Source organism: Amborella trichopoda, chromosome 3 (assembly GCF_054954075.1).
Source record: "Amborella trichopoda isolate Santa Cruz 75 chromosome 3, AtrichopodaSantaCruz75HAP2 v2.0, whole genome shotgun sequence".
Taxonomy (NCBI): Eukaryota; Viridiplantae; Streptophyta; class Magnoliopsida; order Amborellales; family Amborellaceae; genus Amborella; species Amborella trichopoda.
In genome coordinates, this window is record NC_142338.1 from 51,663,054 (window position 1) to 51,674,142 (window position 11,089).

At 36.6% G+C, this 11,089-nt stretch overlaps 1 long non-coding RNA gene across 1 annotated transcript; it reads right to left on the bottom strand.

The window, feature by feature from the left end:
- Window positions 1–3,149: 3,149 nt before the first annotated feature.
- LOC148782949 (uncharacterized) lies at window positions 3,150–5,829 on the bottom strand. The gene is made up of 2 exons (XR_016051550.1): window positions 3,454–5,829; window positions 3,150–3,335 (listed from the first exon to the last, which is right to left on the bottom strand). It is a non-coding gene; the product is annotated as an uncharacterized LOC148782949 (long non-coding RNA).
- Between the last annotated feature and the right edge of the window lie 5,260 nt (window positions 5,830–11,089).

The following is an 11,089-nucleotide window of genomic DNA, read 5'->3' on the forward strand; positions in this document are numbered from 1 at the left end:
CCATTCATTATGATCTATTACGGGTCATACCATTAGTAAGATCATGCGTCTCAAGATGCATGGACATCAAGAAAATAAATAAATTCCACGTCCTAAAAATAGTATATCTTGAAACATGTCGTCTCAACCATCTATTTTCAAGAGTTCCAAATATTCATAGATATGCTTGATTTGTACTATTTTGAAAATTTTAAATTTCATAATTAGGTTTGAATATAGAGGTTTCCAACATCAAAACTATATACACCGACAAAATTTAAACATGCGCCTTACTTGTATGCTATAAGGTAGGCACCTTATACATACCTCACCCTATTTACCACTTCTGTGATGCAAGGATAACAGGTAGTTTAAAAAAGGAAAACTTGCTGAAAACTCCCAAATATGTACTTTCTAGGCATTCTGCTCCCACCCTGATCTTTTCTCACATATTTTTTTTCAAAACCATCTTTTCTAACTAATACCCCCTAACTCAAAAAGTTATATATATTTTGACGAAAATACCCCTTCCGTACCTTCACCGTACAAAACAAATCATTTGAACAGACCCCAATCATTTTAACAAGAGCTCGGCAAATTTTAAAAAAGATTTTTGTAACAAGAATTGCTACTAAATTTTAACAAAAGAAAGATGATGGATCATCATCTACAAGATCAAAATAATGCAGTAAAAATAACTCAAAAATTATTACCACCAATCACATCCTTACCTTAAAATGACAAATAGAGAGAAAATTACAATATCCATAACAAATTAAAAAATAAAAAAAATAAAAAAAATCAATACATCTTAAGCCATGATCAATCAATTCCTTCAATTGTCATTGACAAATTACATTTTAACAAGAGCAAGGGAAATTTTAAGAAAGATTTTTGTAAACAAGAATTGCTACTAAATTTGAACAAAAGAAATATCATGGATCATCATCTATAAGATCGACATAATACAGTAAAAATAACCCAAAAATTAGTACCGCCAATAACATTCATACCTTAAAATAACAATAGAGAGACATTGACAATATCCATAACAAATTAAGAAAAAAAAAATCAATACATCTTAAGAATTACCTATCAATTCCTTCAATTGGCAATGACAAATTAAATACAACCGATCTAAATAAAAACCCAACAACAAATTTTAGAGAAAGGTTCTCATCTACATTTTGATCAGAAATAATATAAATTTAAAGATAATCAACAAGCTTTTGATTCACATTTTCACTTCATAATATTGAGGAAAAAGTTTTTCCATGCCAAGCTTTAACCCCAAAATTATTAGATAAAAAATGTTTCTAAATATTTTTGAACTACTCTTTTCATAGCTACGCTTCATAAATCAAGCTCGGCTTGTGATGAGACTCGTTTCAAGAGAGCAGTGCTCTGTGGTACCTTCGTAGAGACAGTGACAGAGTTGTGGAGCCTTTGACTATAGAGAGAAGAGAGAGAGGGAGAGAAAAACTTCGTAGAGAAAGTGACATAATTGTAGGACCTTCGATTGTAGAGAGAGGGAGAAAAAAATGTAGTGCTTTGTGGGACCTTGATAGAAAAAGAGCTTGAGAGAAAAGTTTGAGTTTTGACCTAAGTAAAGAGAGTAAGTGGGGCCTTGGTAGAGAGAGGGGGAGAGTAAAAAAAATAGGTCGTGAGAAAAAGTGAGTGGGCCTCGTAGAAAAAAAAAGAGACAAGATCTTACCTTACCAGAGAGATAAACGACCTTGTAAGGGGGAAAATTCATGGAGAGGGAAGAAAGAATGCCGTGAGGAAGGAGAAAGAAATGAGAAGGGTGTGACGGAAAATCATGGAGAGGAAAAGGGAGAATGCCGTGAGAAAGGAGAAGGAAAGGAGAAAGGTGTGAGGAAAAATCGTAGGGAGGAAAGGAGGAACGCAGGGAAATGGGTTTAAGGGTAAAGATTAAAAGGTAACAGTTAAGGAGGAGTGCAGTTTAGTCTTTATTTCAGTTTTTTTTAGATCGGGGAGTATTAATTAGAAAAGGTGGTTTTGGAGAAAAATATACGAAAAAATATTAGGGTAGGGGCTACGCCTAAAAAATATATATTTGAGGGTTTTTAACAATTTTTTCTTTAAAAAATAGGGCGAAAATGCATAAATAGTAAGGCCCACGTGGGTATCTCTAATTTTAACATACGGGTATCAACGAAACATGTGAAATGAAAGAAAACTTGGCACCCCTAGGAAGATCATAAACAAAACCAAAAACTCTGCCCCATCGCTCTACCACTCACCTACCCACCTCCATGGCTCACTGGTGGTTTGAACTTCAGACACATGACGCCCAATTTAAATTTGACCATTCCACTCACACACCATACCTCGATCTAAAGAGGCATCAACTATAATAATCAAATACAACTTAATTGGTGGTCCGACCAGTTGGATTGTCAACAAATTCCCTGATCAGTCTAATATAATATAAAAATCTTGTTCGATAAAAAATCAATCAAAACTAACATTTGACTGATTTTTACTGTTCATAATAACTTATTTTAATTGGTTTAACTAACTAAATTATGTTGGGTAAATATTTTAATACATTTATATTTTTTTACTCTTACATATGTTTTTTATCTTTTTTTTAAATCCAGTCCAACTGATATGGCTAGTAGTTGAACAGAAATCAAACCCCATATTGGTTTTGTGGCCAGTCCGATCCTAATATTAACACTAGCTTCAACACATCTATTTTCGCATTTTTCTTTTCTTTCTTTGTTCTCTTTAGCAAGCGGCTCCAAAGCATCCAAGAAAGATTTAGCGCCTACAAGCCCATAAAAAATAGCCTTCCAAGAAAAGCTCAGATTACAATATTATAGGACGAAAAAATTGGGAGAAACACAACCTAATTCCAAGATTGACCTATCCTAACTCCCAAAACACAACAATCCCGTGGCGCTTCTTGAGAGCTTTCTAACACGCTATGCATGGATTCTCGATTTAGCAACTCTCAAAAGAACTGTGAATTAGGTGGTCTCTCTCCCATATTGACACACACATGGTCGCGCCCACACAAACTATGCATTATTTCCCTTTCATGTTCCCTCTGTCTTACATTATGCATATGCACATTCCGTGTGTGTGTGAGAGAGAGAGAGAGAGAGAGAGAGGGAGAGCACCAGAAGTAAGAGAACTAGTACTAATCACAAAAATAATTTCATTTCAACGTCTTTATTGCACATTCATTATTACAAATTCATTGACTGTATGCAAGGAGCTATTAAAAACACCAAAGCTAGATGATTAATAGAAAATACATGCATAATCAATCAATAACACCCACCTGACCATCTCAAATAATACTCATGGCTTCCTCAACTGTATACCTATTAGCAAAAATTACAAACCTCTAAGCCTTAATTCTATCAAAGATTTACGAGCACAATCAAAACTAGCTTGGTTCAAAGTCAGATCGTTTACAGTTGAAATCCATGAATTCCTAACCTGACATTTTCTTTTTCCATGTATATGCCAATAGCTTTTGCATCTCAGAAACGAACATCATAAATATGATAATAACTAACAAAAACTCATGCAGCTGCAGCAAAGTTGAAGCCAGGGTGAGTTTCAAAAATATAATAAATACAAGAAGAGTATAGTAGAAAACAATCATCAACCGAATCATGCTAGAGATCCCAATTTCACAAGCTACATTGTAATCAATAGCTCCTTTAACATTTGATTATCTATCCAACTAAACAGTACACATTTGTAGTGACTAGCACTCCACAAGATTAGAATCAGTGTTTAAAAAATCCCCGATCTGGATTAGAATATCCTAATTTGGATCAGGAACCATCCAAGAACAAATGATTATTGGGCTAATAATCATTTCATATAGGATATATGCCATAACTTAGATGAGAGAGTTATACGAGCATGCTAGCTAGCTTTAAGGTCCCACGTTCTCTTCCCGGGTGTGTTTTTCCTTTTAAATATAGTGTCCTGCCGTGTGTGTGGAAAAAGATCCTGTCAGCCCATAGGCTGATGCAATAGTATAAGCCCAAGGGAAAAATATTGAATCTGGGTCAATCTGATCGTCAAATCATATTTTATTTTTTAATTTTAATTTTTTTCTACAAATTCAAATGACTTGAAATTTAGAGCGTTTATTCTTGAAAATTAGGCGCACCTAATAAAAATATTACAAAAAAAAAAAAAAATTGACCAAAATAAGGCGTTGACTATAGCTTTATGCTCGTGGGCGTACCTCAAGAGCTCCCTATACATATATCGTTAAAAAGTGAAGGACGGGGAGTGGAACCCATGACTTTCAGTAGGCAGCTGCAAGGTGTACCAGTAAGGCATCCCAAGGTTTGTGTAACAAATACAGTATAAATGTAGTTTTTCTTTTTTTAAAAAACCGGTCCGGATAATCCAGGCTGATTCAGAACGACGACCCGGCGATCCAACACGGGATCGGTGAGTGGATGATCCACCCCACTGATCTGGGTTTTTAAACACCGATTAGAGTCGATGATATTTTCTCAGTACTTACACACTAAATAGAAAGAAAATGTTGTTCACCTTACAGGTATGACGTAGTACAGATAAGAAATCTAGAGCCTCCTAGACCTGAATGTTAAAAAGTTTCAGGCCCTCATACTAGTATTTATTTGCTTTTGCTTTATAACAACTATTACAACAAAAAGCTCATTCACTTCTATTCAAAACATAAACTCTGGTAAGATGAAAAGTTAGACAATTGCACCCTAAATAACAAAAATCCTTTCCTAGAGGCAGAGAAAATATCATGTAAGGTATACACAATCACTACGCACATAGATACTGGATTTCTTCCGAATGTTGTTTGAGTCATGAGATTTCATGAGCCATGACTGAATTGATGGAGGGCCTCATCACTCACCAGTCCTAGACAATGTTCCCCAAGAGAGGCCACATACTTCAGAAGGCATGACGCGTGGGTAGTTATGGAACATATGAAGTGAGAGGAGAAACAATGGATATTCAAAGGTAGCCATAAAGAAGGAAAAATCCCAATACTAGCACAAGGGACTTGATATCCTTCTTTTTTCTTTACTTTTTTGTTTGTCTTTTGGGGGATGGGTGTTATGGTTTGGGGCCATTCAGACCTCACTAGAGGGTTTAAGAACACAAAAGATCCAATTCTTGAATAGAGGTTGGTAGCTCATAGTTCAATCTAGGTGACAGATGTAGGAAACAATGGTTTGCGCTCAATTTCAACAGTAGTTCTAGGGAACCCAATATTATCCAGAGGTGACTTGCTTAATCCGGAAAATTGTTGGCAGGACTCTTGAGACCCTTGCAGGGTTGGCACGTGCTTTTGATTTTAGATAGGAATAAGGAAAGCTCTGGTCTCTGCCTATAAGCTGTAAAGTTGCTCCCCATCTTTCTTAAGAACCCACTGATTGTAGAAAGCATCACTCCATAGCATATGATCAACCCATGGAGAAAAAGGGTTGACACGTATTTGAGATTCTATATGGAAATGAGTAAAGCTATGGTCTCTGCATATAAGTCTTAAAGTTCTCTTCCGTTTTTCTTGGAAACTTACTGATTGAAGAACGCATCAATCGATATCAAATGATAAGCCCATAAGAAAACGATCACTCCTTGAAACTAGCGGATAAAGATTTCTCAAAGCAGGACAAGGTATCTCATCCCCTATCCTAGAGTTCAAATGTACTAAGGAAAGCCTGTTGCAAGTGCTTATGGACCTCCTCCCTATAACCTGTTATCTTGCCCTGTGTTTTAGTCTCTTGCTTACTCTTTCCTTTCTTATCTTGCTTTCTCTCTCTTTGTCCACCTTATATCAAAAGAAACAACCATATCCAGACCTAAAAATCACATCAGATATTGTTTGGAAGAAAAAGTTTCAAGTTTCACAAGAAAGAAAAAAATCACGGAGCAAATGATTACCAAAGTGGAAGTGTAGAAGTGTATCGCCAGAACTACAACAATGTCATGAAGAACAATGATCGGTGAAAGTTGAAATTTTGGCATAAAAAACTGAGCTCTTACTAGATTGTAAGCTTTCTTCTTCTACACAACAGATGGTTCGTTTATCTTTTAGCATTTTCCATTCTGGTTTTATTTCTTTAAGTTGGTATTCCAACCAAATGTTATACTATTGCAGCCCTTAACCCAATCCACCAAGTCCAGAGGCTGAATCCCAATTTTAGGTCACCCAAAGCACCAAAATGCCCAGAGAACCACCAGCCACATCAGGCTCGGAAGTGACATTTTGTTAAAAAAGAAGAAGAGAAAGGACCAAAGAGAATCCTATCAAGCAGATACCTGGCATGAAGAGACCTATAACACCTTTTCGCAGTTGCACATGAATCACTGGAGGATACAGGTCCAATTTGGAGCATTTTTTATAAGGGTGCGGTTTGTATAGAGCCTAGGCTCTAAACAATCAAATTAGAGCCTACCTTCAAATAGTGTCGAGAAATGTGGTTTCAATATTGAAAATCTCTGTGATAGCCTTAAAATATATTTTCATATTTATTTATAAAGTTTAAAGCTTCAAAAATAGTATATAGATCGACATATCTATGAAAACTTGAAAATCTTGAAAATTGACGGTCCAAAAATGCATTACAAAATACGCTATTTCCAACTTGCAATCCATTTTTTTCTCATGTCCATACATCTTGATGTCGAGATGATCAATTTGAAGATATTTGGGTATCAAAACAACCTCTTCTAGTGAAATTTTTGAGGTAGGCTTAAATTTGATTGTTTAGAGCCTCGGCTCTACATAAACTTTTCCTTTTTATAATCATGTGCTGCTTATTCCTGTCGTAAGCCAATCATTTCTCAGGCCATAGAGTTTTGATGAAATATCCAGTGACCTGTGGATGTCAGAGAGGCGGATAATCCAAACGGCATAAGAAAAGTTCTAAACAAAGAACTCAAAAGAACAACAAATATAAAAGAACTAGTGAAATCATCCGATATATCCATTTTCATTTGCAATCAAAGTGCATCATTGTATAGAGATTTTGATTCCAATGGAAACGACAAAACGGAAGGCCAAAACAGACATAAAGAAGACACCAATTACACTCTTAAACTAAAAATCAAAGAACTTTCCTTTATTTAAATTCTAGGGTTGAGGACTTCCAAGGTCACCCAAGTAACCCGTTTTATTTGCATGCACTTGTTTTGTACAATGTGGAAAATCCAGAGTTTTTGGGATCTCCAACCCTCGTGGTAATCTCGCTCTGGAACCTCTCTAACTACTACAAAAAAAGGATCTGCAAGAGATCTCAATTTTTTATTTTTGGGATCTCGATCCCCCACAGTTAGGGGTCTTGATCCCCACCATAATGACCAAGATAATAACCAAACTGATGATTTTTGTTATTTATAGCCAGCTAGAAATGCAACTATACCTTTAATATAGTTGCATTGCTTGCTGGCTATGAGTAAAGGGATCATTACTTTAAGTAGTACATAACGTCCTAGAGTATATTTATTCTATTAAGGTTGGGACAAAGATCCCCAAAAGTTTGGGATCAACATCCAAAAGGTCAGGATCGACATCCAAAAGGTCAGAATCGAGATCCCCAAGACATTGGGGTCGATGTTGAGCCCTAAAACATGCATTATATGAACAATGTTCCCAATCATAGGGATCTTCTAGCTTTTCACAATGCCCCACTCCTAGTCCCAAGTCCCAACAGGTACAGGAAAATCTTCTATTTGGAATTCAAGAACTTCACAAAAATACAAAAGGAATAGGAAAATCGACAGACTACAACAAATACTTGCAAAACCCGCAAAGGATTGAATGACACTGCTTTCCTATTGTGTTCGTGATTTCCATGATAAAGTCGATCTCTATTTCTGCAAATCTCTGGCACTTTGTGCTATGAGACTGCTCAAGCTGCAATCCAGGAAAGTATAGGCTCAGGATGAACTCTCAAACCTCTCAAAATCGTGAGTCTTGGCCTTTTATATAGGCTGTTGAAGGTTTATAAAGAGACAAGCTTGATTTGATGTGTAAGGCATATCTCACCATTCAAAAGAGGATACAAGCATTAAACGTAAAGCTAGGCTATAGAGATGCACAATCTAGCCTATCCAATTCCAGCTGATTTCAGACCAACAAGTTGCCAATTACCTTATTGCGGAGTTCACAGCAATAAAGTGACTACAATCCCAATATTTCAACCTAAATTGATCAAATTGGTGCGATTTTAAAAACCCCGATGTCATCATATATTGATGACACATCCAATCAGGATTAAAATTGAGTATTTTCTTCAAAGAGACACAATAAAAAATGAAGGTTCAAGCCTTCAAAAATTTATTGTGGTCCGGTGGCAAAGGCTGGAAACCGAGAATTTACAGCGCAAATCACTCAAAAAATGTGGGTTTATTCATCCCAACCCTCACTAGGATGATTAAGAATCACATGAGGCAATAATTCATCAAATTCACAAGAAGAGATTGACTAAAAGTTTGAGGAATTTGCAGACCTCAAAAATTCACCAGAGTCTCTGCTGCATATAGCATAGATCGCAATTTTTAAAGATAAATCTCAAGTTAATCACTTCGAGATCATCATTTATCTTCTCAAAGTTATTCTCTCGTGCTTCCTCATCTCTTAGTTCTCAAGAAATCATGAAACTTCAAGATTTATCCAATGATTTTCAGAGCTTAAAAGAAAAAAGAAATTGATCTTTTTGAATATCAATGCAAGCCAGAAATATCTGAGACCATCAACTGCCCTAAAGCATACTAGTTGGGAGTGGGAGCGGGAGCTTGGGATCGACCTATTGGCTAAAGCTCCATACCTTGGCCTGGGAGCAGCTTGATATTTAAAAAATTAAGAAATGTATAATTTCTTCATGCCGTTTGTACGCACACTTCCTCTCTTTTTTTTTTTCAGGTTTCTAGCATTATTTACACATGCACAATGAGAACTCTATAGCCTAAAAAACCCATAAAAACTATTGAAAAATATGATCAGAGGGCCATGATGAGAACCGAACTAAGGAATCACCCAAGTCTCTAACCGGACGAGACAAGGATTCACCATAGTGAGATCCAGCAGTTCTGGACAAACTTGGCAATTCCCCTCTTTGGGATTATCTGCAACTGGGCAGTCCATCAAGACAAAGCCAACTAGGGCGATTCCAAACCACTTAGGCAAACCACAACCATGAGAACGGAAAACAAAAATCGTGTAAAAGTGGTTGTTAACTAGAAAATTCACAAAAAGTACAACCGTCCCCCTCCCCCTCCCCCCCCCCCCTAAAAAGAAAAAAGAAAAAAAGAGCACAGAATCAAAGATGTCTCATTCAAACTTCAAAAACTTTTGGAACTTTCCTAAGGACCAAGATCCCTTCAAACCATAATTGCACCCCTTTTCGTGGGGCCATGATCCCCTTCGAGATCCCTATAAATTAGGGATTCAGCTCCCTTTTGGGAGGAGCGAGATCGGCTCCGGCTTCAGGATCGCCAGAGCAAGTTTCTAAGGGGGGATCACCAACCCCTAACAAAGCTCCTCATATCTATGCTCTAAACATATAAATATATAATTAATCCTTATCCAAAAGGATTTTTCAGCAACCCCAAACCCAAATTTCATTCAATTTCTTCTGGGAATGAATCAATTTGACCCTTCGTCGCGGTGTGGCAACTTAGCCAGCAAGAGACCGCGATGAATCCATTGACTGAGCTCCACATGCTTCAAAAGTCAGCCCGATGGATTAAGTATTTATCCAAAGTGGTTTCTCATTAATAACCAACTTGGAAACATCAATTTCGAGACCAAAATCATCAATCCCGATCCTTCGCCGTGGTTAGTCCATCTAGAGACAACGACCAATTTATTAATTGGCTCCATGTAGCTCACAACCCACCCAAAAGGATCAACCCCCCTCTATAATGGTTTCTAAACATATTTCTTTCCATAAATATCATATTTGAGTCACCTATGGGTGAAATTTCAATCCTGAACCGAAGTCTGGTGGCTCAGCCAGCAAGAGACCGAGGCAAGCTCATATAATGAGCTCTACGTGGTTCAATTTCTTTTTAAACAAACCATTTCCTCTTCGAAGTGGTTTTTTAATCATATAACAACTTGGAAGCAACACATCGGGAACAATATTGACTCTGCTCGATTATTTGCAGCAGTCCAACAGTTTAGTCTGCCAAAGACCACGGCAAATTCCAAGGACTCTCAAACAATCTTCAAATCTTCTAAAATTTGGTGAGCAAGTTCCTGAGAGGCTGCTGACTCTGCTCCATCTCTGCATCAAGTTTCAGGTCAAATTGCGTTAAATTGATTGATTGACTTTCAGAGTTGACTGTGGTGAAGCACTCTAAGGCTATATATTGACCGTGGTAAACCCAATTTGATGACCAATAGGGTTATGATAGTCCAGTTCATACATTTAAGTTCACCAAGTATCTTTCCATAGATTCTAAGGCTTTGTGCCTTGAAATCAACAGATATGAGCTGAAACATCCTTTGATCTCTGGCCTATGCACAGGCCTCGGTCTATCCCTGTCTAAGTTCTATTTGTACTTTAAATGATCCAAAACACACCCAAACAATGTTCTAGAGACAGGCTGCCTAGGAATGCTGTGTCCAGGAAAAGTTGACAGAAACCAGCAATGGTTATTTTTGTATACCACTGATGGTTGATCAAAATGAAATAGCATTAACAGAAACCACATTTAACAAAAAACTAACAATACCATTCCACTCTTCACAAACTAAACCTCTAAGTAACATAGATTTTATGGCATTCACTCCTGTCCATATATCAATATGTTAAAATTCACATATCATGATACATATGTCTCACCTATGTCTCTGTTTGTGCATTAAGACTTCTCAAAAATCAACATTACAGGAAATAGTAGTCAAAGTAAATGCTCTCACCATCTTCAAGAAAGAGATTCATAACGAACTACCATTTACAGACAGAAAATACCAAAGATGACACTTGTCCACACTCCACAAACACAGTTTTTTTTTTTTTTTAAAGGAACAAACAATAACAACTTTTATTAAGAATTTTTATTTCTTATAATATGAAACATTTGTAAAAGCCATTATTTCAATTTCAGAGTC